We start from the raw sequence: 27,928 nt of genomic DNA on the forward strand, positions 1-27,928 counted from the left end.
GGAAATACGATGTGTGTGCAGATGTCACATATGAACTAAAAAAACATTGCTTGGAGAAACTGGCAGCCTGCCTTGTCCTTGGAAAACGGAATCGAATTGATAGCTTTTTTTCCTAATGAAAAACATACATTACTAGTTCCTTTATGTAGGTTCATACAATATAAAATGTAGCAATAGACTGAGGCCTGTAATGCTTTAAAAACTTTAGTTGTAAGTAGGGTATGAGATATCTTTCTCAAGTCATGATATTTTAGAGAACGTGTGCCCAATAGGTATGTCTGTTGATCACTTTATCTGCCACATTTGGCATCTCATAAAATCTATGGGTCAGTTTCTAATCAATGCCTCAGCACAAAGTATTTTCCTATTTCTTTAACATGAACAACAGCTTCTGGTTCATCTTAGGATAGAAGGGTCAAACTCAACATAGTTGGTGAGGATTTTAGCACTGTTCCTCCTTGGAAGTTAGCATACATACCAACATGCCTTACAAACTTCCATAGATAGTGTATAACCTTTTTTAAGTGAACAGGAACAGGACCTTTGGAAATATAATATAGCCTTCCGATCTGTACCTTAATAACCTAGACTATTTGTCAAGCTTTGACTCTCTTGAGGCTTAAATTAAAAATACAGTAGTTTCATTTAAATAATGACATGTTGCCTTCTTGGAAATCTCTTTTTTTGTTATAAAGCTGTTTTCTATTGAATGTTGTTCTTTAAATACTACATTAACGCTCAAGTTTGTTAATATACCTGCTTCATTAACGCTTTTATCCAGCATTTGAAACAGAACAGTAAAGTGGTCATTCGACTTTATTGTGTGATAAGAACTGCAAACAAAGGACATACATTTTACACAGACCGTGTAATGGAAAGTTCTTGTTTATTTACACTGCATCCACTTGTATAGGAGGTAACACTGTTGGAAAATTTGTATCTGTTAGTATTGCTCTGGCTTGCTAATTTATTGGCCATTATGTTGCTTATTGGATGTCGAGTGTGGCGCTACATTTCCTTGTGTCTGTTTTTAGGTCTTGGCTCTAGACAGCGCATGCGCTGTCTCGAAGAGACATAATATATCTAGTTTATCTAGTTATCACAAGCTTGCCATTTACTGGCTCAATTGTCGCACTCCTATTCTTTTTCATGATTTGTCCATGGCATGCATAAGTGATGCCTCTTCATGTGTCTATCCCTCCTCGATAGCATGGACTAATTGCTACTATTCCTCCGCCCACTCTCATTTTAGGTAATGTTTTAGGAATTACTTTTTTCTTTCTTTAAGCTCTTTTCACACGAGTGCTTGACTCGCTCCGAGCACTCTCTCTGTTCTGTTTTCTTTTTGTTCCTGTCTGCTCTGTCTTCCTCTGCCCCATGTCCAACCATGTGTTAGCAGTGTTCGACCTGCACAGCCGCTCTTGTGATTCTGCACTGTATTGTTCAGATTTTTGTTGGGGTGTTTATTTTTACTGCCTTTACATACTTTTGTCAGTGGCGTAATACCCGGGATGTGTTAACACAATCAACCTCCAGGTACAGCCCGTACAGTTAAGAGCTTTGCAGCAGGGTGGGGGGTGGGGGGGTGGTTCGATAGATGACGACGAGAGAAAATTATTTATTTAATTTTCCCTCTGCATTTACTGTCAAATTACCTCCCCACCCCTCCGCTCTTACCTACATGGGTCATTCCTGTTAAACTCAAGGGATATGGTTCTCATTGTGAAACAATATTTGCATACTGATGGAATTAAGGTTTGTTAGTATATATACACGCAACCCTCACTCACATCCGAGTGGCAATCAAGCTTCTTTCAAACCTTCATATTCACTGGTGATAAGAGAGTCAATCCAGCAGTCCACTGCTCACTCTGAGCCACGTCACCCTGATAGAAAATGAGAATGCGCCCATTACCAATAGACTGCCTAGTTTTGACATGATGTTGACTAAGTTGAAAATGTGTATCACATACGATAATATTTTTATATGTAGTTGCAAATTCCTAACAGCGTAGGTTTGTGCTAATCATTCAACCTTTGTAATAATAAAATACAACACTTCATTGAATTGGTTTTGTTCAATTTCATCTAAACAAATACAAGCTTTGTATATAGCTAACTAGTGTAAGAAACAGCCGCTCTTGTGGTTCTGTGCTGTATTGTTCAAATTATCCACGGGATGTTTATTTTTACTGCCATTACATAATTTAATCAGTGACATAATACCCTGGATGTATTAACACAATTAACTATGGTCATTGTTATGACCGAATAAAGACTATTGAACTAAACGAATAAACACAATTGACCTCAAGGTGCATAGCGCTCATAGTTCTAATCTTTAAAGTAACACAAACCTATGTGAACATAAAAATCTGTACATTTAATTGTGTAGAAAAAATTGTATTCTTTTTGACACTGTTAGGTTAATAGCCAAACCATACAATTACCATTCATATCAGAATGTATAGCAACTTCAGTGACTTGTACGTTCTCTGAATGGCACTGGATAGCACCAGGATGGAAAGAGACGATAATATTGCCCTAATTATGATGTCAGTCAGAGTTGCCTCTGACCGACACTGTCTCTGTGTGGGAACTGACTGACCGTAGGTCGGTGGTTCCGAACACCGTATTACAATACAACTGCACATGGTGAGGTTGCAAACTCCCATTTCCCTATGGAAGCTTGTGCAGTGGTTGAAAACTGTCCGCAGCACAAGCTCCCATAGAGAAATACAAGTTTCTAGCCTGCCAGGCCCTCAACCGGAGGCTGCAGAGGAATGGAACCCCAAAGTCGCTTTCTGACAGCCATTTCATGTTGGAAAGTATGACATGAAAAGCCTGTCGGAATCCAGCTTCATAATCCAGACAGCGGAAACGCCTTCCGTAGGGGATTATGTGCGGCCTCCGACTGGTCGACAGGCTTCTTGAACCCGTCGGAAGCCAGTTGATCTGACGTGCTGGTTTGAACTCTGACCACCTACATTGTAATTAGGCGTTCGGACTTTAACCATGGATGTCGATCGGAAAGCCTCCGACTGCAGACCGGCATCCTAATCAGCCCCAGCGTGTGGAATTCCAGTACTCTTTGAGTTATCCTGTGCCACTTTCCTGTTAGAACTTTTCTATTCAGTAAGTAGTATATTTTGTGCTCTGAAGGGCCATCCTTTTAATTTCATAGCTGCAGAAAAATGAGTTCTGGACATGCCTTTTATGTCTTGGATTTTTATCTATATATTCAATCATTTTTTTCTTGAATATTTCTAGTGGGCATCAAAAAAAAGGTCTGGGTTAGTCTTTAATCATCTTCTGTGCTAGCAAATTCCTGCAACGAAGAGCCTGTGATAATGTTGCATATATTTTGAAGTTAGTTAAACTTTGCTTTAAGGTGGCCGACTTTGATATGTGACACTCTGTTTCATCTGTACAAATGTAAAATAAGAACTGTTCTACTTAATTATTTTCTGTCCACATTATCCCGAGCATCAGGCTCAAATGCTTTGTTTTACTATAATCCAGGGGCATAACTATCTGTGTGCAGAAAGGTGTAATGGCACTGGGACCATGGGCTGTGGCGGACCCACTATGCTCTGTATATATCCATTTTAATTCCTAACAGCGGGCCCAAATTCCTTCCTTGCTTCAGTGCCTGTGAACAAATTGGCATACTCCTTCAATGATCAAGAGGAAAGGTCATGTGTTTATATGCAAAAAAAACATAGATTCACTTGGTATGTCCTTCATTCAAGTACAATCTAAATTTGATGAATGTTTGTTAAATACATTTGTACACAGGGCCTTGCAATTGTATGTTTCTTTGCGTGTCATTATCATGAGATGTCGTATCTAAATGTCATTTGTTTTTATTAAGACACATTGAAAAATAAATAATGTTACAATTGCCATAATTACTGTGAAACTACGATTCCAGTTGTATATACTCAATTAATCCAGTTCAAGCAATAATACACGGAGGTCAACACCTTTCTCATATAAAAGCAGAATTTAATATTAGGTACATCAACGTGTCAACGCAGTATAGCACATTGGTTTGATACAAGAACAAGCCCTTCTTCAGGATCATGTATGTATACTAGTGTTGGCCAGGGGAGGCCTCTTGGGTTTTGAGAGACCCACACAACAAGGGATCTCAGCAACGAGGGTTCATCTACTATGTTTGTTTTTGGGTACAGTTTTGATGCTTGAGGTTGGTGAAATACCTATACAGTAAGTACAGGATTTGGGCTAATAAATGTTTAATTTGATAATAATATAGGTTTAATGGGCAGTATGTATACAGTGGTTCTGTTAAGTTGTGTTCTTGCTAATATACCAGGCATACCATGATGCATCTGTACACTCGTATCGGATGAACAATTAAGCTCATAGGAATATTTGATTGACGCTTTCCATTCTAGTTCACGAATTTAGCATTACATAGATAAAGAAATAGTCCAATGTTTTAATATTGCAAATGTTAAGAATAGACTAGTGCCATTGATTTAGGAATAGCCTGATTATTAGCAACGTCCTGAAATGAATGAAGTGCATAAGTGCAGGTAGGAATGCTCAAACACTCAGTTCGATTATGTTGTTGCTTAATGTTTTTTTAAGGTCACGGCACTGCTTTCCAGCCACACTTTCTCCCTGCTGCTGATATAATTTCAAGATTCAGTTTTGTGTCTTATGAATATAGCATATCTTTAGCTTGCATTCGTATTGAAAAGATTGTAAGCAATCGAGCTAAATTAATCCAACATTGAAGTGCTACCAACTGCAAAATTCTTAGCGATTAATTATCTTTCAACTTGTGTCGAGGACTCCGGTCCCCTTCACCTTGCTGATGTTTTATTTCTTTCAAAACAAAGAAGATAACATTCTGTGGAGTCAGAGTTTACAATTGCATAGCACAGACGTTTTAAGGCATGGGCAAAGTGGGCTCGGGCCCAGGGCCCCAGCCTTTTAGGGACGCCCCCCTGATAGATCCGGCTCTATTCTTCACATAGCCCTGCCCTGATGAACTGGAATGATTTTTGAAACATTGAATATTTTTAAATACCATTTCATTTACGTATAGTACAGCTACGGCATGGAAGTCTTTTACAGACATTTTGCAGAGAAATGTTGTGTTTATGTTTTTTCAACACCATGCAACATCCATTAACAGTTTCTGTTAGATCAAAATATGACCTCACATATGAGAAATGGCAGTGAGTCTTCTGCTATTTTACAATTTTGAAAAAACATGTCACTATCCCTAAATATTAAATGGAAACACGTTTACAATTCGGACCAGTCTGCCTGCGCAGTATCAGTCAGTAACCTGGGCAAAATTGGGCACGATAAAGCTGAAAATGGAACATAAATCCAAAGAGGGTTTTAACAGGGCCCCTAGACTATGTCTAGCCGAGGGCCCCAAAATCCAGGGTGGATGTATGTATGCACTACGCTTCAGTGCTACTGTTGGTCTTCTTTCTCACACTAAAAATGAGCCCTACCATGACCGGTCCATGACACTCCTACAACTGTTGGGGGGCAACTCAGTTTAACTTCAAAAAAGAGAGAAAAGTTCAACTGGAAAGAGGCAAAGAAAGAGACATTTAACCGAGCTGACCCTGGAAACTCAGCTCAAAGTACAAACAGTGAGTCAAACATCCTCCCACATCCGCTAAGTACACAACAAGACCGTAGTGTTGAACCTTTAAAGGACTTTGCCTGTTGTTTGTATAGTAATTGCAAACTCAGCTGCTTCTTGTAGGTGGAACATTTAGAGCAAGCAGTGGTAATATTCCTTCAGGAAAAGCCTGAAAAGGTAGAACCATATTCCATATGATCAGAATTATGGCTTTAAATCGCTTGCAAACATCCATGTTTGGTTCACTTTTGTTGTCTAGCTAGAAATATATACTTGATGTTCATTTATAGAGGAAAAGGTGCATCATAGGCCTTTTTTAGCTGTAGATCATTTGTAGTCTAGACTTTTAACATGGCATTTAGCAGTAAATTGTGTGCCCCCATTTATTTAGGATGTGAGAAGTCACACATTTCCCTTGTATATTTGTCCTTTTAGGCATGTTGACAGATATGTTTGTTTGTCTCTATGATATTTGGTTTGTTGGTACAGCTTTCTTAGAGGGTATATTCAATATATGAGGTTGTTCATTGCTTTGTAATGATCTAAAATATGTTAGGTGTGGAGTGTTCACATGTTAGGTGGGGACTGTTCATAAACTTTCACCAGTTTCATCTGAACTGTTACTTATATGAGCTTTGATAAAAGCATGTTAGATTGTCATGATCCAATAGCAAAGTGCAATCCAAAGTAGAAGAGAAAATTCATTTGTTTAATGGCATTGAGTGCTTAATTTGAGCTGGTGGTTTCCGGTGCTCGGCACCAGCACTTAATTGCCAGCACCAGCACTAGTGACAGTCCACCACTTGGTGGCGCTGTCTGTTTAATTTTAAAAGGAGCACAACAACAGTGTTTATTAAGTCAATATACATTGAAAATGATTAATACCAGCCTCTCATGTCATTATTATAGCTTTGTGTGGCCTGAAATATTCTGAATTGTAACACGTGTAGGAGTGTGATGGTTAGGTGTTATATTGGTACTGTAGTCATTGTCAGCATTAGCAGGGGCATTGGGTGGTACAGACTGCAGTGGCCTTCCGAGAAGGGCATTCACACTACATTTCTTTTACAAATTAGGCACTGGATGGCAAAGTGCACACTTAGCTACTTTTTTTCCATCAAGACGGTCCTAACACACAGAAAATACAGTACGGTCACATAAGCGCTATGGCGTCATAGTATTGATCGACTGCACGGTAGAAATGCTCGTAGAATGACATAACATAGCAATCCACCTATACTTAATGTTCAATGCTCCTAAAGACTCCTTTATGTATCCTTAACCACCCACACGCGCGTTTCCATATATAGGACTGCAGATGCAGCCACGTTTTGTTGCTCTGTTATCTTTTGTACTGAATAGTCAAAGGCACTGTTTATATGTGTTCTTCTACTCCAACAAAGGCGGAGAATTCTCCAAGTGCAGCTTTGACAAGGAAACGAGCGAGAGGTAATATGCACTTCTGCTGTACCCACATCCGTCTTAGGAATGGCTTCCTCGACACCTCGTGTCTTCCTTCTGACATGGAAAGGTTGCAAGCAATATCATCATTCAGTGATGGATGCTACACAGTGCTACTGCAGTTCAGGCTGCCTGAGCAATACACAGCTGCTTTTGATAAGATGTACAGCTCGTACAGAACAACCTGTTCTATAGATCTCAGTCATTAAGGCGTGCACATCATTCGTATGCTCGTTCTGCCAGCTGGAGTTGCAGAGTTAGGTACTGACAGTTTCAGGTTAGTGAGTTTCCAAGATATTCGTCGGACTAAGTCAGCAAATGTTGGGCCCAAGTAATTCCCAGGATTGCTTGTTAGGTCAAAATTCAAGGAATCCAACGTTTCCAGTGCTCGCACATCTGTGCTTCCTGCATCTGGTGTTCACGTCTGAGCTGCTCCCAGGAGCTTCTCCTTCTTTAATACTTTTCAGCTGACAAGAACTCAGAAACACAAATGCTATTCTTTATTGCCAAGGGGGAAGTCACACTTCAAATGCAGTCTTTCATTTTAAAGCATTTGTGGAGTAGATACAACGTTTGTTGAGTAGGTAAATCGTTTGTTGAGCTTAAGGCTTATTTTAAACACATGAAGTTATTTACTAAATAAATGTATGTACCTAAGGTGTAGTTGTGCTAATATGAGTGACCCTGTTCCACCTCACAATATGGTGTTATCTATCGAAGCAGACCTTCTGTCTGTAATAAAGCACACAGGCCTCTGTTTAAAACTTAGCTGAAGAAGGAAATAGACTACCTCTGCCAAAGTGCTGCCACCATTACCCAACACCCATATTTACCTAAGCAGCGAGGGAGGCAGGTGTGGCACTAATTAAATAGGAGCTTCCCCACCAGGCTCAGGGCGGTACTTGCCACGTGAATATAATTTCGCCTGTTGGGACAGAAATATGGGGTGCTGGTGTGGTCGGACATTTTATAGCAGTCATTAGACCATATATTTCCCTTCTTGGGCTCAGGGAATTCCTGTGTATTCATCCTCTTGTGTTCCCTGTAGCCCTAAAAAAAGAAAAAAAGCATTTGCAATGCAATAGGTCTCGCATTTCCGGGAGTTAAGAGCTAGAGCTATTGATGTTGTAAATGATAATGTCTTTTAGTCATGTGTTTTGGTTGGAGGGGTTGTATGTGGTGTGCATTTGAATGATGTGGGTTGGTTTGGAATTGTTAGCTGCAGAATTGTGTGGGGTGGAATTGTGTGGAGTGGATTTGTATAATGGAATTATGTGGCATGGTGGCATAAGGAGGGCTACATAATTTGTAATCAAAAGTTGCACATAATATGTCTCCTAATGTAAACAGTATAACTCTTAACACAGCTGTTTGCTGCCATTTATAAACCATAAACTGTCATAAGGCTAAGTGACATTTGTAACATGCATCATTGAATGCAAACTATCAGCCTTTAATGTACTAACGCTTTGTGATAGCATTTGCGCCTGACTAGATTTGTGTGTTTTATCTCTAAGCAATATGTGCATGTAGTTGCACAGCTACATGTGCAATTACACACTTGCAGAAGCCATCATACACATGTATAAACATTTAAAATTGCACATATACATTGCATTATATAGGCAATAAAGTCAATGGGTAGCTCGCCATGGGAAGAGGCACAAAAGAAAGGGTGAAGTATACCGACAGTATGCAGAGAAAAGGGATAATGTTAACAAGCCACTTGCAAACCGCATAGTCTAAACGTTGCCACTGGTGTCTTTTGTATTTTAGTAAGCAATAAGGGTGTTGGCATGCAGCATTGAAATAGGTACCATCGAAAATGACTGGGATGTGAAAGGAGTGCGAGGGGCCATGTTTTGTTGTGATTTTGAAAAAGAGAATTCTTATGATGTACTTTAAAGGAAAAGATGTACCCAGCTGGGCTCTCCAAACCTCAATCTGGCTCCTTCTCTCCGGAAGTGTGGCCTTCTAACTGTTCTGGGTAATGCATAGATGCCTCTAATCAAATGTTCAATCTATGAGGCACCAAACTGCAAACAGGCCCCAAAAATCCACCTATGTAAACAGTCCTCCTAGACAGTTGGGAGACTGGTACACGCCTAAGGCCCAGAAGCCTGCAATACCCCACCACTTTCTCAAGGAACACACACTTGGCCCCCTAAAGTCTTCGAAGCAGTGTGGAATCTAATAGCGTTTCACTAACTCCGATGCCACTGCTGGAAGAAGTTCATGATGCAGTAATATTTAAATTCAGGTTTGAAAAAGTCTTTACTATATTAACACATCAGCCTTCTTACCTAAAGCCAAAAAAACCGATATTCTTTCTGCTGTAATCCCAATCTGTGGTGTCTCGTGCGGTACGAAGTACTCACAGACTGGGGCTATAGAAACATTAAAGAGCTGCGACTGAGCACATGCTTTTAATTGCTGCCTGTTCTTCAAATCTGTGACAAATCGGATTATACCAGGCTTCGGGAAGATGGTTGCAAAGACTGTGTTCCTCTCAGTGCACCCACATCCCACATACCTCGTCCAGAGGCGCAACTGCTGTTGTTTTGCATAAAAAAGATGGTGACAAAGTTCTGCTCAGTGATGCGCATGGTGGCCAGTTCGGTCAAAATGCTATCCAGGGCCTGCAGAGAGCAAGAGACAAAGGACAAAGTGGAATTAAAGCACTAGGAGGCAGCAGCAGACACAGAACCAACAAGCAATGCTTTGGGGGGGGGGGGCGAAGGGGGTGAGAAGTGACTACAGGGGGAGCACCAACAATAAAAATGTTGATACTGTGGACTTATTATTCTCTGTTTTTGGTTGGGTTATTATAGACAGCACCTAAAGGAAGCGCTTTGGATCTTGCACGGGCTAAATCAAACCAGTAGAAATGCAACAACAAGCAATACAATTACTGTTATTGCCTACTGTAAACATACGACGCACGGAATAGCTTGCTCACCCTGCCCCACCCGGGAGCCGCTTCTTAACTAGGAGCAATGCACTTAGGGCTCCTCACCAGACGAGTGCTAAACACACCTCAAGGAGCACGGCATGGGTCACCACACAGCACACTGCTTTACACCAGTGTGAGCTAAGCAGCCCAAATACATGTTTTATCCTAAAAACTGCACACTACTGGCTTCCTGGTGGCGCCACCCAGCACAGTTGACCTGCACAACCACTGCACACGAGGGGACAGAGCATAGTACTCCTAAACAGCACGTTGGAGCACGATGTCGATAGGGACACCACACAGCCCAGGGAATGGTATTCCACTGCTCTGAGAAGAGAAGGAGATAGCGACATGAGAGGGCGTGGAGTAACCTACAGAGCTGCGGACTTTGGGAGCCAGAACTGGGTTTGCATCTCTGCATCGGCTCTCCTGTGGATACAAAAAAATAACAATCAGAACCAATAAAATTAACCCCTTCCCTGCTCATGACGGAGCCACTCCGTCATGAGCCACGGGTGCCGTGTGCTCATGACGGAGTGGTTCCGTCATGCTGCGGCTGTTGGCAGCTGCTCCGCCCTCGCGGCACTAATTCACCGCCTGTGCGGGCGATTAGCACCGTGGGCGGAGTCATGACCGAACCACTCCGTCATGAGCACAGCTCAACCGTGACTCATGACGGAGTGGTTCCGTCATGAGCACGGCGCCACCGCAGTGCCCCCAAACCCCCCCCAGCCGCCGCGGCGAAGGGGTTAAATAAGCAATGGCGTGCCAACAAAAAAATGAAATTGGAATGAATAAAATGAAATACACAATGGCAAATCGAAACAGAATCATAATTACAAGTGCTGATCAGTAGGAAGAAACAGCTACATCTAAGAACGAGCAAGAACAAAAAGAAGTAGTCCCCAAAGGAGCATATACATACCTACAGCGTAGGAAAACTGTAGTTGGCCGGTGCTCCTGCCCGAAATATGGAAGTGATGTATCGGAGCACCAACCAATTAGGAGCCAGAAAAGAAGAGAGATGCAGGACTGAACCAATGCTAAGCAGGAGGCTGGATTACACTCAGTAGAGTGATTACCGCAGGTCTTGCAGACAGCGCATGCGCACTGTAGACTCAACATAAAAAAGGACCACTCCCATTCCCCATGCACATAGAGGCAGAATGGTAATACCATGGAATGCCTTAACTGCGTCCAGGCAGCACAGCAGAGGAGGAACCTGGAGGCCATAGATTTTTGGCAAAAGGGCCAAGTGAGGTTATCTACTCCCAGGTGTCAAGGCATGGAGACGATAGCTGAGAGTGGATTAAGGGGATACATCTATAGGGGTGCATGTGGGCTGTGTTGAATCTGTGCTGCTTTGGAGAAGCTGTGAAAGGTGGTCATGTAGGTGATAGTTCCTGTCTGGGGATTACAACCACTCACATGTCCATCTCCCACAGTTTACAGTGCTGGTTAGTGTATGTTTCGGGAATCCCTTACCGATACTGGTTGTTAGTATGGTCTAAGAAAGGGATTCCCTTGCCGCAGTCACAATGCCTGTGCTCCCAACAATTTTTCTCACCTTCACTTTGGAAACCCTGCGCATGTCTATTTTTCACAGCGTCCCTCAAGCAGCACAAAATTCACATGCCTCTGAAAATTCATTCTTACACTATACTCACTGCTGCCCTCTCCAGACAGCCTCACCCTGGCAGTGCCCAGCCAGTTCCTATTACCACTAGGTAAAAAAAAAAACATCATGACCTCCCTGTTCCCTGTCTAGAAGTTGTCTAGACATATGGAAGGACATTGTTTGAATTACTAGATTAGTTGATGGAACTGCTAGCTTGCCTTACAAAATCAGTGCAATCCATCTGATTCCAGCTTCATACTATACGTTCAAGGCAGCATGAGTGGAATCCCAAGAACCCGAGGTACTCCGTGAGAAGACGTTTCTGCATAAGGGACTCTCCTGTCACTAGGTGGAACAGGGACATGAGCATGGCAGTGATTGCACTACCATGCTGCTGCGTACTTCTGCCACATCTTTTACCACCAGACTCAAACCCCCTGTGTAATGAAGCATGGGTACCTACGACGGGACTGGCGAGACGTTGGTAAACTATTGGGGGACCTTGGTGGAGGTATGTCAATAAGAGCCACATGGTCACAATTAAAAATCTTCAAACTTAAACTGCATAGTCAAATGCCGGTCAGGAATCCAGTCAGATATTTCGCAGTAGAAACGAAATTAGGTAGAGTTTCTCTAAATAGAGCTTTCCATTCTGGAGTTCCAGAGCACACTTTTAAGCGTTAAAAGACAACTTTGTTTTCAGGAGGGATAAAAGAAGTATCATATATAAATGTGTGCATAGGTTGGAAACTGTGCCTATAATGCTTGTAATTATGTCATCCTAACCATCAGATACCAAAATGTGGATCCAGGATATGAAAAATATGCAATATATGGTTTATTTGTTGCTGGTGGTTGAACTTGGAAGAGGAATAACCTGCATAGTACTTAATTTAGCAAAATGAATGTAAAATTATTTTACATTTAAAACTTCAAACTCAACAAAACACCTCTGCAAGGTATTCTAAATCATCACGACTACAGCGAACAATCACCCCACAGAAATCTAATGACTGCAATTCTACATACAGTTCTCACACTCTGCAGGGCAGATGAAATCTAAATATATATCTTCTTAAATGCAAGCAGAAAAATCTCACATGCTCACTTAATACTGCTCTTGACAGGTTTTGACAGGCTTGATGGGACTTACATAGAAGTCACCAGAAATACCATATAGACACTTTTTTTAAAAATGCACCAGTCTAACGTTTTGCTATATATATATTCACTGCGATGTGTAAAAGTAATGCAGCAGCAGTTGAACTGATTTTTCAACGCTTAAATGACAGCAAATGTTAATTTTTAGTAAATAATGAAACATATTTTAAATTAAATTCTAAGACTGAATTAAGGAGCCATTTTTTAGCATTATATGCTATTTCCATGGCATGCCATGGCAGTTGTTAAAGGCCTCCTCCGTAAAACAAAGGAGCGATGTTTACCAATTAGAATTGCCCATGGTAGGCCATACTATTTGAATGTTTCACTCACTGAGGGCTAAGTATTCAAGTCAAGTCAAGTCAATAAACTTTATTCGGTTGTACGAATTGACAACCATAAAAGCATTTACATTACATTTAAAAAGATCACATTAATACATAAGGATAAAATACAGTTATAAGATAAGCAGGTGAAGACAATTATACAACAAGCATTCAGAGTATTTTGTGGAGTCCATTATAAAAAAGAGGTAATAGCAATTCGTATATTATTTTTATCCTTCCATACTATTTCTAAATTTTACTGCCAATTTTAAAAAACTACATAGATACATGGTATATTCACAACTTAATAGCTGTAGAAAGTGCAGTGCAGGACGATATTGTATAAAATTTAGTTTTTTCAGACAGGGTTTTAAATATAGATTCCTCGGTACAGTATAAAAGGGACAAAAGAAAAGAAAGTGTGCCAGGTCTTGCGGAGACATATCGTCGCAGCCGCAAGCCGGCAACACTTGTCCACGATGAGATCCCCTAGGTACAGCCAGCAGAAAATGAAACAGATTAAACCTGAACCTGATCAGTAAAAAACGGTCATAACTGGACAATTGCCAGGATAAATAGGGTTCCATGAGCAAGGTGCTTTTTACTAATACATGATTACGAACACTTTCTTTTTTTAGCTCACGTGATTCCCTATCTTGAATTCTAAAATCAATAAAAGCTTTCTTGACCGTTATAACATCCTGTTTAGTGATCGATTCAGGGGATAAAAAGAGTTCAAGGCGGCCTAGATCAGCAAAGCACTTAAAAAGATACTTTAACCAGGGAACCTTCATCCTGTTGTCCCATGTGAGTGACTCTCTTAAAATAAGCTGGGTTAGTGGAATGTTGTCATTTAACCAACAATTCATCCAGCATAACAAGGGATTAACAGCAATCTTGTCACTTACGAAAGAAACCCCCAGTTCCTCGTGCACGGAGAAGTTGGCCGTGCCCCTGGGAACCCTTAGTACTAATTTCAAGAAGTTATTTTCAACAGTCTGTAAGGGATCCGGAGGAACATAACCCCAAATTTCACTTCCATAGCACGCTGTGGAGACACTTTTTGCTTGGTAAAGTTGGAGCAAGGCGGCAACTGGACTATTGCCCACTTTCTTAGAAAAGTCCATTATTGCCGCGTTTACCCTAGTGACTTCTCCCTTCTTTTTTTCATACACGGGTCCCCAATTTAATTGACTGTCAAAGAGGACCCCGAGATAGGAAAATGTATGTGTAGTAGGAATACGTACACCATTTACATTTAGGCAGTTTGCTTTTTTATTTCCCTGTCCAACCTTCATTATGTATGATTTAGAGTTATTAATGCTTAACTCTTTTGAGGTCATAAAAGAATGGAAGGAGTCTAATAAGATTTGTAGTCCGTTTGCTGTTCTTGATAGGAGAACTGCGTCATCCGCATATAAAAGGACTGGCAGCCCCCTACGGCCTATGTACGGATAATCCGTATTAGTACTTAAAAGATGCTCTTCCAGATCATTTATATATAAATTAAAAAGGAATGGGGCCAGGATGCAGCCTTGTCGGACACCACGATGCACCCCAAAGTCTTTGGTCACATTCAGGTCTTGGGTGAATCTGACATTTGCATTGGTGTCCGAGTGCATATCATCTAACAAATCAACTAAGTTTGGATCCACACCCATTTTTAGCATGGCGTCCCAAAGCTTCCCCCGGCTCACACAATCGAAAGCCGAGGAAAGATCCATGAACGCCATATGGATCGTTCCTCTTCGAGCCTTAGTATACTTCGCGATGATGAGGTATAAGTTTAAACATTGTGAAATCGTAGAATGACCAGGCCTGAATCCATACTGGATTGAAGATATTATATTATTTTCTTCTGACCATGTGACCAATCTGTTCAATATTACACCTCCCACAACTTTAACCACGGAGTTTATTAAAGATATTGGTCGATAGCAGGCAGGGCTACTGCGGTCTCCTTTTTTAAAAATAGGCACAATAGTGGATACCCCCCATGATTTTGGGCATCCACAAAGCACAGCAGCATTAAGTACAGCTGTAAGGACCGGTGCCCAGAGTGTTATACAAGATTTAAAAAGATCAGGAGGGAGACCGTCGGGACCTGGGGCCTTGTTGTTTGATAGGCCTTCTATACCCTTTATTACCTCATCAGTTGTGAAGAACAAAGATTTTTCACTAATTTCTTTTGGACTGCATTGTACCTGGGAACCGTTACCTTTAAAAATGGAACTGAAGTGATTAATCCAAACTTCTTCTGGGATTTTGGTGCCTATACTTGAAATACTGGGATGAACAAATAAGGGCTTGTTAATGATCTCCCAGAACTTAGAGCTATTTTTTAGTATCTCTGGATCTAACAAGGACTCCCAAACGCTTTTCTTGACAGCACGTTTGCGAATGGCAAGAGACTTTTTATACTCAGCCCGCAACACCCTGATGGTTGAAGGATCTCTCTGGCTTGTTTTTAATGCTTTCTTGAGCTCGCGACTGGCCTTCGAACAGTTGCTGTCAAACCATTTTGGGTTATTGGATAAGTTAGCTATCCTCTTAGCAGGTAACGTTAAAAGTGACTCCACCTTTTTAGCAATCTCATTAAAAGACGTCAGAATTTGTAATGGTGCTGAAGCAGTAGATGTACATGTTATCAGATCATGATGGCATACATTGTTGATAGAAGAATAAAATTGCTTACAGTCCACCATTGACCACTTTAAGCGTCGCTTACCATTAATGCATTTAGTAATACCACAGTCCTCTCGAGGGTTATGTTTTTCGAGTAAGTTCGCACCCATAGTGATACATAAAGGATTGTGATCGCTAAAAATGCTTGAAATAATCGAAAAATCCCCAACAAAATTAACAAGTTCTGCCGATAATAGGATATGGTCTATATATGACCCTGTTGCGTGACCTTTAAAAGTAGGGGTTGAAAATACAGTTTGTTCCTCAACTATTGACATAGCAGTGAAAAGGTTATATTCATTCATTAAGTCATTTAAACATGAACCCCTTCGCGAGTGATCAAAGTGTATTCCTTCCAGATTGTTACAACCCAAATGACCAACAGGACTCAGGCTAGGATTCCCACATAAATGAGTGTTGAAATCACCCGCTATTATCTTAAGGCGGGGAAGGGAATCATCTTTGGCCCTTAGGAATTCACGCAATGACTCCATATTGCAATCGCCAAACTGACTCACTGCGTTATAAAAGTTGATCAGAGCAAAACTTGTACTGCCCCTCTTAAATTCGACAACCTGAATATTATTATTGCCAGAGTGGTGTACAGTTTTAAGGCATATTAGTGATAAGTTAACAAAGATTGCCAAACCCCCTTTAGCTCTACCACTAGGTGAGGGAACTGCCGAGGTTATAAAACTCTCATAACCGTCAATGTGTATATTTTTCCCCACTGCCCAGGTTTCTTGAAGGCATATAACGGGGTAATTTTTAACAAAGGATAACCAATCTGTATTAGACAATTTATCCTGCAGTCCAGCTATATTCCAGGATAATAGCCCCTCCTTATATTTAATTGATTCATATTGTAATATAGCCACATTTCCACATGCAATTTGAGTGATAGGTGTTAAGCCTGTACAGCAGCGTACCCCATCTGACCCAGGATTAGCCGAAGAACAAGCTTGAGGACAGGCTGGGTTTATATCAGTGGGTAGACCTGGTATATCTATTTGATTCCAGCCAACCAAACCCCCATCCTTACTGCCTTGCGGTTCTAACCCTTGAAGAATATCTCCAAAGTCTGTAACTTCTGGCAATCGGTCGGTGGGGAGGAGGTTAAAAGATGTGTCAGGTAGTCATTCCACCCCATCAAGTCCCCCCTCGTCTGAGAAGATACCATACCTATTGGAGATGGGGATGTTAAAATGATTATTAAAATGAGTAGAGTAATATTGATCTGGAGGGGGTGATCGTATTGGACGTTCCCTTCTATCCTGACTATACCCCCAGTTATTAGTTGGTGCCTCAAAACCCCAGCCATTAGATGTCGCTGGCCATATAGGCCTGGTGAAATTATGGGTAGGCTTAGGATAGGACATGCTCCGCTGTTTTTTGCCGAAAAATTCTAGGGTGAGAGGAATGATGGTACCTCTTCTGCGCTGCGGCGGCAAAATATTTGGCAGGATGTTTGGTAAAACTGCAGAATTGGCAAAATTTATAATAATGCAGTCACCCTTGAATTTTTTAGGGTTTTGACCTATCCATGGGACCCTTCTGGCTGACTTAATGTCACCAGCTAGCTGTTGTTTCCCCCACGGGGCCAGCTGCATATTGCCTGATAACCAGTGCAGGACCTTACTTGTTACTGCCGGGGGGGATTCTGATTGGTCTGGGGCTAATGAGGGGACGTTAGCCAATACCAGTACTAATGGAGCCGCATCTTCCAAAAACTGTACCGTAACTTCTTCTGTAGTAGGTGCAGGTATTACAGGCGGAATTGGGGGTAATGTATCTCCTGGCCGTAAATGATGTGTCGCTGTGGATGAGGACTGTTCCTGTAAATTTGCGTGTACAGAATTTGAGGTAGTGCCTCCCTCAGATGAAGGAAAAAGAGCCTCTTTTACGGGTAGAGCTAGGCTGGTAACTGTGTCTGATATATTAGACACAGCTTCTACTAACTTTTTTTGATCTGCACCTAGTTTCTTTATATCTGCAGTTAGCTTGTCCAATTTGGTCACTACTGGTTTAATTAAGATTTTAAGTTTAGTGTCAATTAAATCAGCTAATCTTGATAATAACTCCTCATCCACATTATACTTCTCGGGTTCTTCTACTTTCCCCCTGCTTTTGTCCCTACTTCTCACGGGTGACGCAACCCTCTTCTTCCCTAAAAGAACTCCACCACGGTATAATTGAGTTTTTCTACATTTTCTGATAGCACGTGGCGCATGATCTAGAACTGGGGGATCAGCTTCATTATTTGGCTGCTCACTCTCCTGCACAATTTGATCTTGGTCTTGATCAGTGTCAACTACCTGGCATTCCGAGTCATTAGCCCGAGCTATGTCCTGACCCAGTGTTGTACGAGTACTCAGGTTTGAAATGCCATGTTCTAAGATATCAGAGTCTGAAACCGCACTTCCCTCGACCTGAGAAGGTTTATCAATCCAGGGTGAATCAGATGAAGGGCTTAGGGGAGATAAGTTAGGGGACAGGCTAAGACCTAACGATTCGCGCCTCTCGTTATTAATCTTAGAGACTACTTGTATCATATAGTTTTCTATTGAGTTACCTCCCGCCGCTAAATTCTTTTTAGGCATTCTTCTTGAACTAGTAAAAATAACCAAATAACAACAGTGTTATAATGGATGACAGTATATCCAAGAAGTAGAAACAAGTATGAATAGCCTTACTGCAAACCACGCAAAACGAAGACAGTAAGGGCTGAGTAGCGTGTCCAGTCCAGTCTCAGCCTGTCTCGGACTGTCTAAGACTGTCCGCCCTTTGTCCGGGCTTCGTCCGGCGTCCCGCACACGCGTCCCGCTATGCGTCAGAGACACGATTTTATAGGAGGAGCAGGGGCGGGAAGAGACTCCAGGTGCGCTGCGTTGATCCTGCGCGGAACCCTGGGTCTCGCAGTCCCGGCCCCTGTTGAAAGCGCCTCTCACTCTCCTCGGCCACGGTAAAAATGTCCAAAGCTCCGCTCCACCACTTCTTTAAGCAAACGAACAGGGTATGAAGGTAAAAGTCACGAACTCTGCACACAGCTGCGAGCGGCTCCCGCGAAGCGGGGGCCGCGAGCTGTTATGAAGGGGCAAGCCAGGCAAGGCAAACGGGGAGGAGCAGGGGCGGGAAGAGACTCCAGGTGCGCTGCGTTGATCCTGCGCGGAACCCTGGGTCTCGCAGTCCCGGCCCCTGTTGAAAGCGCCTCTCACTCTCCTCGGCCACGGTAAAAATGTCCAAAGCTCCGCTCCACCACTTCTTTAAGCAAACGAACAGGGTATGAAGGTAAAAGTCACGAACTCTGCACACAGCTGCGAGCGTGTTAAGTATTCGAAATTAACAGGGAGATACAGGAAGAAATATATATATAGTATTACAATACTGCAGATAGTCATGCAATTTTACGGCCATATTCTATTAGATGGTATTGTGCGTGATCCCCATATTAACAACAAAGTCGGAATAATGTGTATAACAATGGTCATAATCATTCAATCTAATCAAAAAGGGAAACTATACTCGGCTCACTTACCTCAAGTAATAATTTGATAAAAATGTTTTTATAAAATATTCAACAGTAAAGCTAACAGCCTTATTTTAGTGGGTGCCAGAGTCAAGTAATCAATATAAGTAGCATGCCTATACCAGGAATGTAATTGATGTACACGAAGGACCTGGAAGTGTATCATCCCAGTCAATTATTAACATCACGAGATTATACAACTCACTCCTAAATTTTATATCAAACTAATGTTTTATACCCAAAACCTGAGGATCATCCTAAAAGAATCAGCTCTTAGCTGTGGGAAGATGTCAAAGCTTCCATTGGCTGTAATAATAACAGAGTATTACTAGAGAATCAAACCTGATCTTCAATCTGCATCGTCAAAATGGATATCCACATATGAAACAATAAAGAGTGGCTAATGTATGCCATTCCACTAATTGGTTCAGACCTTTTCCTACAGTTTGTGCTAACCAAATCCACCTTTTTTCTCTCATTGTGCGCAGGCAATCTATATCATGTTTGCGTTTCGAACATTTAACCAATTCTAGAACAAACCATTTCATTTCATGTGGGGCATGTGCCATCTTTACATAATGATCAACCAAAGGTGCATTTGTCACTTTGCATCGCATATGTGACTGATGTACAATGTGTTTTTTCACTTCTTGTGTGGTTTTTCCTATGTAATACAAGGACATTCAATACAATAGACATTTTTGGAACAGCAGTTTAAATGATGTTTCAATGTCATTCAAGGTTCAAATTTTAACTACAGATGTTGTGGCACACGCTGAACAACTACCACAAGGGTAGTGTCCAGTTACAGGTTGAAGGGCCCATAGATGTTGTATTGATTTACGTTCGGGATCATACCTGACCAGATAATCTTTCAAATGTTTTCCTCTTTTAAACGCTAACAGTGGTCTTTCCCACTGCATGTCAGTAGTTTATAGTAAGTGCCAATTCTTTAGGATAGTCGTTTTTATATTATGGGGCTCGGTCTGGGGGATTTAACAGACGACCATAAGGGAAAAATAAATAAATAGTTAATTTTCCCTCGTCTTCTGTTGAAATCCTCCCCACCCAGCCCCACCGCTCTTACCTGCCTTGGTCGCGGCTGTGGTGAAGTGGCGGTTCTGTTTGGGGTGCGTGGTCGATGAAGCGTCGAAGATCAAGTCAAGAGTCGTTAACTTTTCGATGTCAATATCACGCCACATGGCCACAGGTGCTGTGGTGGAGTCGCAGTCGGGCATCATGGATTTCGGCGATGCTGTGTTCGAAACTCATGCTGTGGCGGATCTTCAGAGGCACTGCCTCAGCATAGGGCCTGCGTTGCAAGTCGCAGTTGTTGCGTTGACCAGGGACCATAGCTCCGGTGCAGGCAGTGGGGTGGTGTCGGCTCCAAAGTAACACTCTAAGTTGATGTACTGGTTTCTTCTTCTTTAGCACAGTAAACTCACTTCCAAGGGCCCAGGAACTCGATTTGGTACCACATGACGCAGTAGGGCTCTCAACAGAAATGCCCAGATGCTGCAGGTGAAGCCTTTGATGACCCTGAGACTTCCAACAGGAAGCAATCTCAACTTAAGGAGTGGAAGAACTCTATGATGCAGGATGCAGGGAGCAAATTCCAGTCCTCTCACTCCCAAGACCGAAACAGCAGGCCAACACAGCAAAGCAGGCTGCAAAGTGGCAGTCCCTCCCGGCAGCACAACAGTTCTTCTTCTTTGCAAAATGTCTTCAGTCCATAAGTGTTCTTAGTTTATGGTGTCAGAGGTCCAGTACCTATACCCATTTTAGCCTTTAAAGTAAGGAATCTTCAAAGAAAGGTATTTGTAGTGCACAAGACCCTGCCCTTCCTGGCCCTGGCTCCAGACACTCTACAGGGGGTAGGCAGCTCTTTGTGTGGTAAAAGGTGCAGCCCTATTCAGAAGCAAGGGTTAGCTCCTCTCCAATCTAGCTAAGGAAGACCCATCAGCCTGGTGATGGGCCATCAGGATACGAAGGGCACACTTCAGCTCCCTTTGTGTAAGACTGTATAGTGTTAATTCACAAAGCTCAACTGTCATCCATCTGTCATCTAGGGACAGGCAGAGGCACAGAATGGTTAAGTAAGAAAATGGCAACTTTCTAAAAGTGGCATTTTCAGACCTGCAACTTAAAAAGTAACTTTACTAAAATATGTGTTTTTAATTTGTGAGTCTAGGGACACCAAACTCCAATTTTCCCTCTGCTTCTAATTGGAAGGTACACTTGTAAAGTGTTATACAATGCTAACCTATGGGAGAGATAAGCCTTGCTGTAGTGAAAATCGAATTTAGCACTTTTTCACTACCAGTACATGTAAAACTTAAAAGTACATGTCCTACCTTTTAAATACACTGCACACTGCCCACGGGGCTACCTAGGGCCTACATTAGGGGTACCTTACATATAGTAAAAGGGAAGGTTTGGGCCTGGCAAGTGGGTGAACTTGCCAGGACAACATGTCAGTTTAAAACTGCACACACAGGCTGTGCAGTGGCAGGCCTGAGACATGTTTGAAGGGCTACTCATGAGGGTGGCACATTCAGTGCTGTAGGCCACTAGTAGCATTTGAATAAGAGGCCCTGGGCACATGCAGTACAGAGTACTAGGGACTCATTAGTGAATCAAATATGTCAATCATGGCGAAACCAAATGCCATCACATTTTAGACACAGAACACATGAACTTTAGCACTGATCAGCAGTGGTAAAGTGCCCAAAGTCCTAAAACTAGCACACAGTCAAAACACAGGGGATCAGAATCAAAAAGACAGGGGAAACCACACCAAAAGATGCCAGATATAACACGTAAGAGATTTTAATCTTTTCTCCTTGTTGAGCTAATCGGGGTTAATATTTTGGTGCAGCTTTCATCTACATTTCAATAAAGCACTACAGACTTACAGGAAAGCACTACAGACTCTCACTCAAGCAGAAAATAAATGGGGATATTTCCTTTTGAATTTCCAATTATAATTATGAGCCTTGCACAGGCCATAATCAATTCACGCAAGATTCCATCTGCAATAGGCTGCCTGTGTGCAGATATGGTGCTGAGTTAGACAGTGATCCCACTCGCTTAGCCCGCTCACTGGTGTACCTGCTTGTGGAGACATGTTAATTTGTAACCAGTACAGAAATTATTTCCGGAGCTGCGCAGTGCTGGCAGTCATATTATGATTTGATACGTTGATCTTATGGCTGAAATAAATGACTTCACAGAGCTTACATTTTAAATTCCAGATTTCTGTCCCTCATTTAGGTATCCGTTGTCTTAATTCAAAGGAAAAGCTATACTTAACCTTGTCTTTACCAGTTAGTTCACACAATTATAACATTGCTTACAAATCTGGTGCAAGAATACTATTGAAAAATCGCATCCTATTAGAGAGGATGAAACTTTCATGTAGTAATATTTAGGGCGTAATTGGAAAAAAAGTCATAAATCTGTTCCTGCTGACCATGGACGCCATTAAGGGGTTGGCAGGGGTTGCGGATGCGACCCCTAGCTTGCCACTTGCTCTCCTTGGTACTGCTATTGCAACTCCTGGCCTCAGAGGTGGCAAAATCAGTGCCTGGAACACAGGGGCATCTCTTCCTAAAGGACGCTCTTTGGAGTTCCACTTGCCTGGTTTCTGTCAATTCATTATATAAATAGTGAATACTATTATGCGCTATTAGTGTAATAAAAAATGGATGACATTTGATGGAATATGACCCTATCTGGATGCTAAGGTAAGTAAAAAATGCTGTTAAATGTATGTTGTATGCATGCTTGCGGATGAGAGTGTGTTTATGTGTGCAAGTGTGAGAATGGGTTAGTATGTGTAAGCATGTGTGTGTGAGTCAAAGTAAAGGTCAAATGACATGCAATGTACTACCCCTGGCATTTTGGTGAATCGACGCCCATGCTACTGACTTCTTTCACACACAGTTGTGGATATATGACCCATACCTATTCACAAAATACATAGATAGAGGCACTGCAGTAAAAAAGGAAGCTTTTATGCTTTAATTTCACCAAGGTGAAAGTAGTACTTTGCCTGCTCATAAATGCCTTTATCAGTTGGCCCGGGGATGTCCAATTCCATGTTAGTGCAAAAATGGCACAGTCTTTTTTATTTGTAATTGTATATGACTATCCCCTGAATGTTCCCATTTTGTTTACATTTTATGTTTTGGGACAAATTCCCAAAGGCACTCGAGTATGTGAAGTACTGCTACGGGAGCAATCGTGAGTTCCTTCGTGAATTGCCCCCCATTTGTTGATTGTTGGTGTGCAATTTATAATTTGCATGACAGGTGTTCTATGTAACCAAAAAACTGCAATACCCCACTTCTAGTTGTATTTTATATTCATAACTGCTCTTTTAAAGAAGGTTAACGCACACACAATCTCTCTCTAGTAATTATTGTTGCATACACTTGGAAGGAGGCATACAGGCCTCAACCTGTAGTCATTCAGTTTGCCGAAGGTGAGTAGTGTTAGTAATGTGGTTCAGTGGCGGCCGGCATGGTTAGCGGGCGGCAGGGCAGGTGTGGGCGCACGAGGAGTACGGGGGAACAGTGGGCAATAAAAAAAAAAATCTAATATAAGACTACACCTTTGCCGCATGGGGTTCTGAGCCTTGTCTCCTCGTCAGACAGGGACAGGAAGTACAGCCAGGCTCCCCTGACCAGTCCCACCAGGATGCTGAACCAGGGAATGGGGGCCTGGGGTTGTTCACCATGCAGTCTGTAATGCAGCCTGTATGGAGAATGGGGAAAGTGTGCATGACTTGCCGACCAAACAGTCAATGCCCACTTAGGAGTGGGTAAACTACTCCTCCCCTGCCCTGCTCCCAGAGCAGAGCCGCCCACACGCCTGCTGGCCCACAGAGAGGGAGGAAACATAATACGCTAATAGCGCCAAGTTACTATCATTTCATGTTTCTTCTTCCTGCACTGCTTAAAAGCAGTGGGGTGGCGCTCCTCCGCAATAGTGGAGGAGCCGACGCTGAGGCAGTTACTTTCTGCATACTCCATTTGCTTCACTTCCAACCTAAAACTCTAGCCCGATATTTCGGTTGTTCTCAATGTAAGCTTTTTTTCTATTTCATACACCAGACTAGAAAGATTCTATTTTTGCATCCCATTCATTGGTGGAATTCACTTCAGGTCACGAGTTCTCTAAGGAAATGTAAATAAAAAACTCACTCCTGAGTGGTTGCTACATTTCTTTGTTTTTTAAGGCAAATCAATTGAAAACATCCAAGCACACTTCTTGGGATCTTCCGCATTCATTCTGCTGAAAACATGCATATATAATTTTAGCAGCACTATTGACACTGACCATATGTTAATACCACAAGTGAAAAATGCTTTCCTTCAAACCGAAATGACAGTGTTTACACTCATTAGAGTCCAATCTGCAGCCCGGGTTTCTTTTAGCAAAGACAGAACTCACTGCAAAAGACCAGGAAATGAATGAGACACAAAAGGCCCCTGTTGTGTAAATAGGTAGGGTTTTGTACAGTAGAGATTCCATTGTACTGCCCTTGTTGCAATAACCACAGAGGGAAGTCTGAGTTGTTTGCAATTGTATAAGGCCATGTTTTGGAAGGAGAGACCAGTGCAGTGGAAGAATTGTAAGTAGGAGGCCTAAAAAATATTCTGTTAAACAGTTTCTTCCGCGCTGCTTTCATATGAAGTATATTCTTTCCTCGGCTGTGCTGGCATTTCTCTTTCGGGTGTGCTCCTCCAGCAACTGGCAGATTATTAATGCGTCCTGAAAAATGTAAGCTTGTCTTGTGAAAAGGCAATTAAAAGAGAGTAGGGTAAAGGCTTGTCATCCCTGAGGGTCTCTAACAAGCCAGGTGATCTTTTCACATTTGGTGAGGCATCACAGTTTTGGATTTTCATAACTTTTAATGAACGGCTATATGGGCTCTGTGCCCCGGGATTCACTGAAGAGCACGAGGTTGGCAAGCTGTAATAATACACTATGGTGTGGTCCTGAGGAGTATTAGAAAAAGAAAATAATCTACTTTGTGATATGTGTGAAACATGGTTATTTGACTGAGTCCTGTTACAACAAATTTATAACTAACAAAGCTTTAAGTTGATCGTAGTCAAATAATCCTATTCCACTTTTGACTATTTTGGGTACGTAGAAATGTTTTTTTAATAAGACTTTCAAGGCTATCTGAAACATTGTGAATTTACTTAGGTAGCGAAGATATTTGATTGGCTTGAGGATGTGCTTATGCGATGCACAGCAGCAATTCATATCCACTGGCATGTATTTAGCCAAGGTTTTAATATGTCTGGTAGATATTTGATTTCTTGTTAAAATAAAGCGGTGTCTTTAAATTTGAAAATAGCTTCATTCAGAAGTCCTTCACAGCCAGAGTAAGGGGATAATTGAGGCATGGGGCCATATGTATCAAAAAAGAGTTTTGCGATTTTCAAATTGCAATTTTTAGTGAATAGCAATTAGAGAATCGCAAAATGCAATGAATGTAGGATTTGCAAAAATGTTTGCGAATCCTACATGTTCCTTATTTGCGAATCGCAAATTGAGATTCGCAATTAAGGAATACCTTCCCATTAATTCCTATGGGCTAGGAGGCCCATAGGAATGAATGGGAAGAAACTCTCAATTTACGATTACCAATTAGAGAATTGCAAATTGAGAATGCAATTTCAAGGGTGCCAAAAGGACACCCTGTTGCCCCCCTGAAATATGCATGTGTGCACATTTTGCACACATACATGCCCCAAGGGCATGTATGTGCGACAAATGGCACTTTTAAAAAATCTAAAAAGTGCTTTTTTAAAGAAAATCGCAAATTGCCACCAACTTGAAGTTGGTGGTAATTTGCATTTCCTTAAGGCCAAATAGCTAATTTCTGGTGCTTCCAGAATTACATTTAAGGAATCGCAATTTGCAATTCCTCAATTGCATTTGCAAAATGGACAATCACAAATTTTGCAATTCTCTATTTTACGATGCCCTTTTGGGATGATACATCCCAAAAGGCTTTTTCCAATTTGCAAACGGGCTGATTCTGAGAATCTGCCCGTTTGCAAATGGGAAAAAGACTTGATACATATGGCCCTTGGTTCCAAGAACTGAAACACAAAAAGCGACAGTTACCACTTCACAGTTGTCAGCTTGTTCAGAGCTCCCTGGCCCTTTGTGCTCATGGGCACATTCTACCTGAGCCCTCATTTTGTTCTTCATTAATACCCTTGCTCCCCTGGTCCATATTTTCATTGTCCTTTTTTGCCATTTACTTCTGCTTAGCTCCCTGCTTCTACACCACTTTTGCATGCCCATTGTTCATTCTGAGCGCCTTTCTGCCTCCTTTCTCATATTCTTTGAGCCCTATTTATGTTATCCTTTTCAACCCCATTCCCTCATGGTTCCACTCGTTCTTTACTTTAAATTCCCTTATGTCATGAACCCACAAGTAAGTTACCTTTTGTCAGTTTCCTCATGCTTGTAATTATATAGGTGAACTTGAACTAGAATCGTTCTACTTAAATTTATCCTATGTGGACATAGGAATTTAGCATGGATACAGCCCAAGTCAGAAAAACTATTGGGGCTTTAGGGTGGGCAACCCAACGTCAGGACAGCAAAGAAATAACCATGGTTACTAGTGGGCTTTTGCCCCCTCCTGTCCCCCATAGGGAGGGCAGATTGGTGTTAAATCTTCCAGTCAACCCGCTGGTGGCATAAAGGCAGTTTGACCTTGAGGAAGGATGGCTCGATGCCAGAATGGACCAGTCCCCATTCATAAAAAAAATAATAATAATAATTAACCCTGGTAGCCAGTGTTCTTTTTTCTACCCTGGTGGACATATTAGTATAAACCCCATTTTGCCCTCCAGGGAGATACAAAGGCTAATGGGGCCCTTGGTGGGTAAGGGACAATTGTGCATGCCTGAAGGCTCCCCCAACTTTGCAAATACCCTGATGGTCTAGTGGGTGGATCCCTTTTCCGGGGATCATGCTCATGTCATGATCCTAGAGCTGAGATCCACTAAGGAGTGTTACCATTGGAGAGGGGACATTCACTGCTACCTCTCCCGTTATGACCGCTACTCGGGGGCCTGAGATAGTCACCCAGGCATTGATCCCAATGAAAGCAGCTGGAGCCTGAGGTCTTCAGCTGCTGCTTTCTCTGTCACTAACTGTGCTGTGCAATGCACACAGCACGTGGCACTTCACATTGAAAAAGCTCAGGTTGCTAAGGAAGGTCTACTCTCTCGGCTCGAATTAAAAGTTTAAAAATGTAACCTCTCTGGTGTGAGAATCAAGTTAATGCCAGTGCTGCTTTGATAAATCCTATATCACCTCTATTTCTTTCCACAGAATGACATACTCTTCTAGAAGTGCTGACACTTTGTCGCTGGAAACATGGCCCGCATTCACTAATGTTACAAGAACGTTCATGACCTAAGCTGTTGCTGAAATAGAACTTTGGAAAAAAAATTGGAATGGTGCTTTGATACCACGTGTGGTATTGCTGGTAAAAATATCCACCGAAAATGTAAATCCC

General features: G+C 41.9%; 1 protein-coding gene across 3 annotated transcripts in view; it reads left to right on the plus strand.

The window, feature by feature from the left end:
• LOC146855507 (monocarboxylate transporter 2-like) overlaps positions 1-27,928 on the plus strand; it is a 350,090-nt gene that overhangs the window by 168,625 nt on the left and 153,537 nt on the right. The gene's annotated exons all lie outside the window — the stretch shown is intronic.

Source organism: Triturus cristatus, chromosome 4_1 (genome assembly GCF_964204655.1).
Source record: "Triturus cristatus chromosome 4_1, aTriCri1.1, whole genome shotgun sequence".
NCBI lineage: Eukaryota > Metazoa > Chordata > Amphibia > Caudata > Salamandridae > Triturus > Triturus cristatus.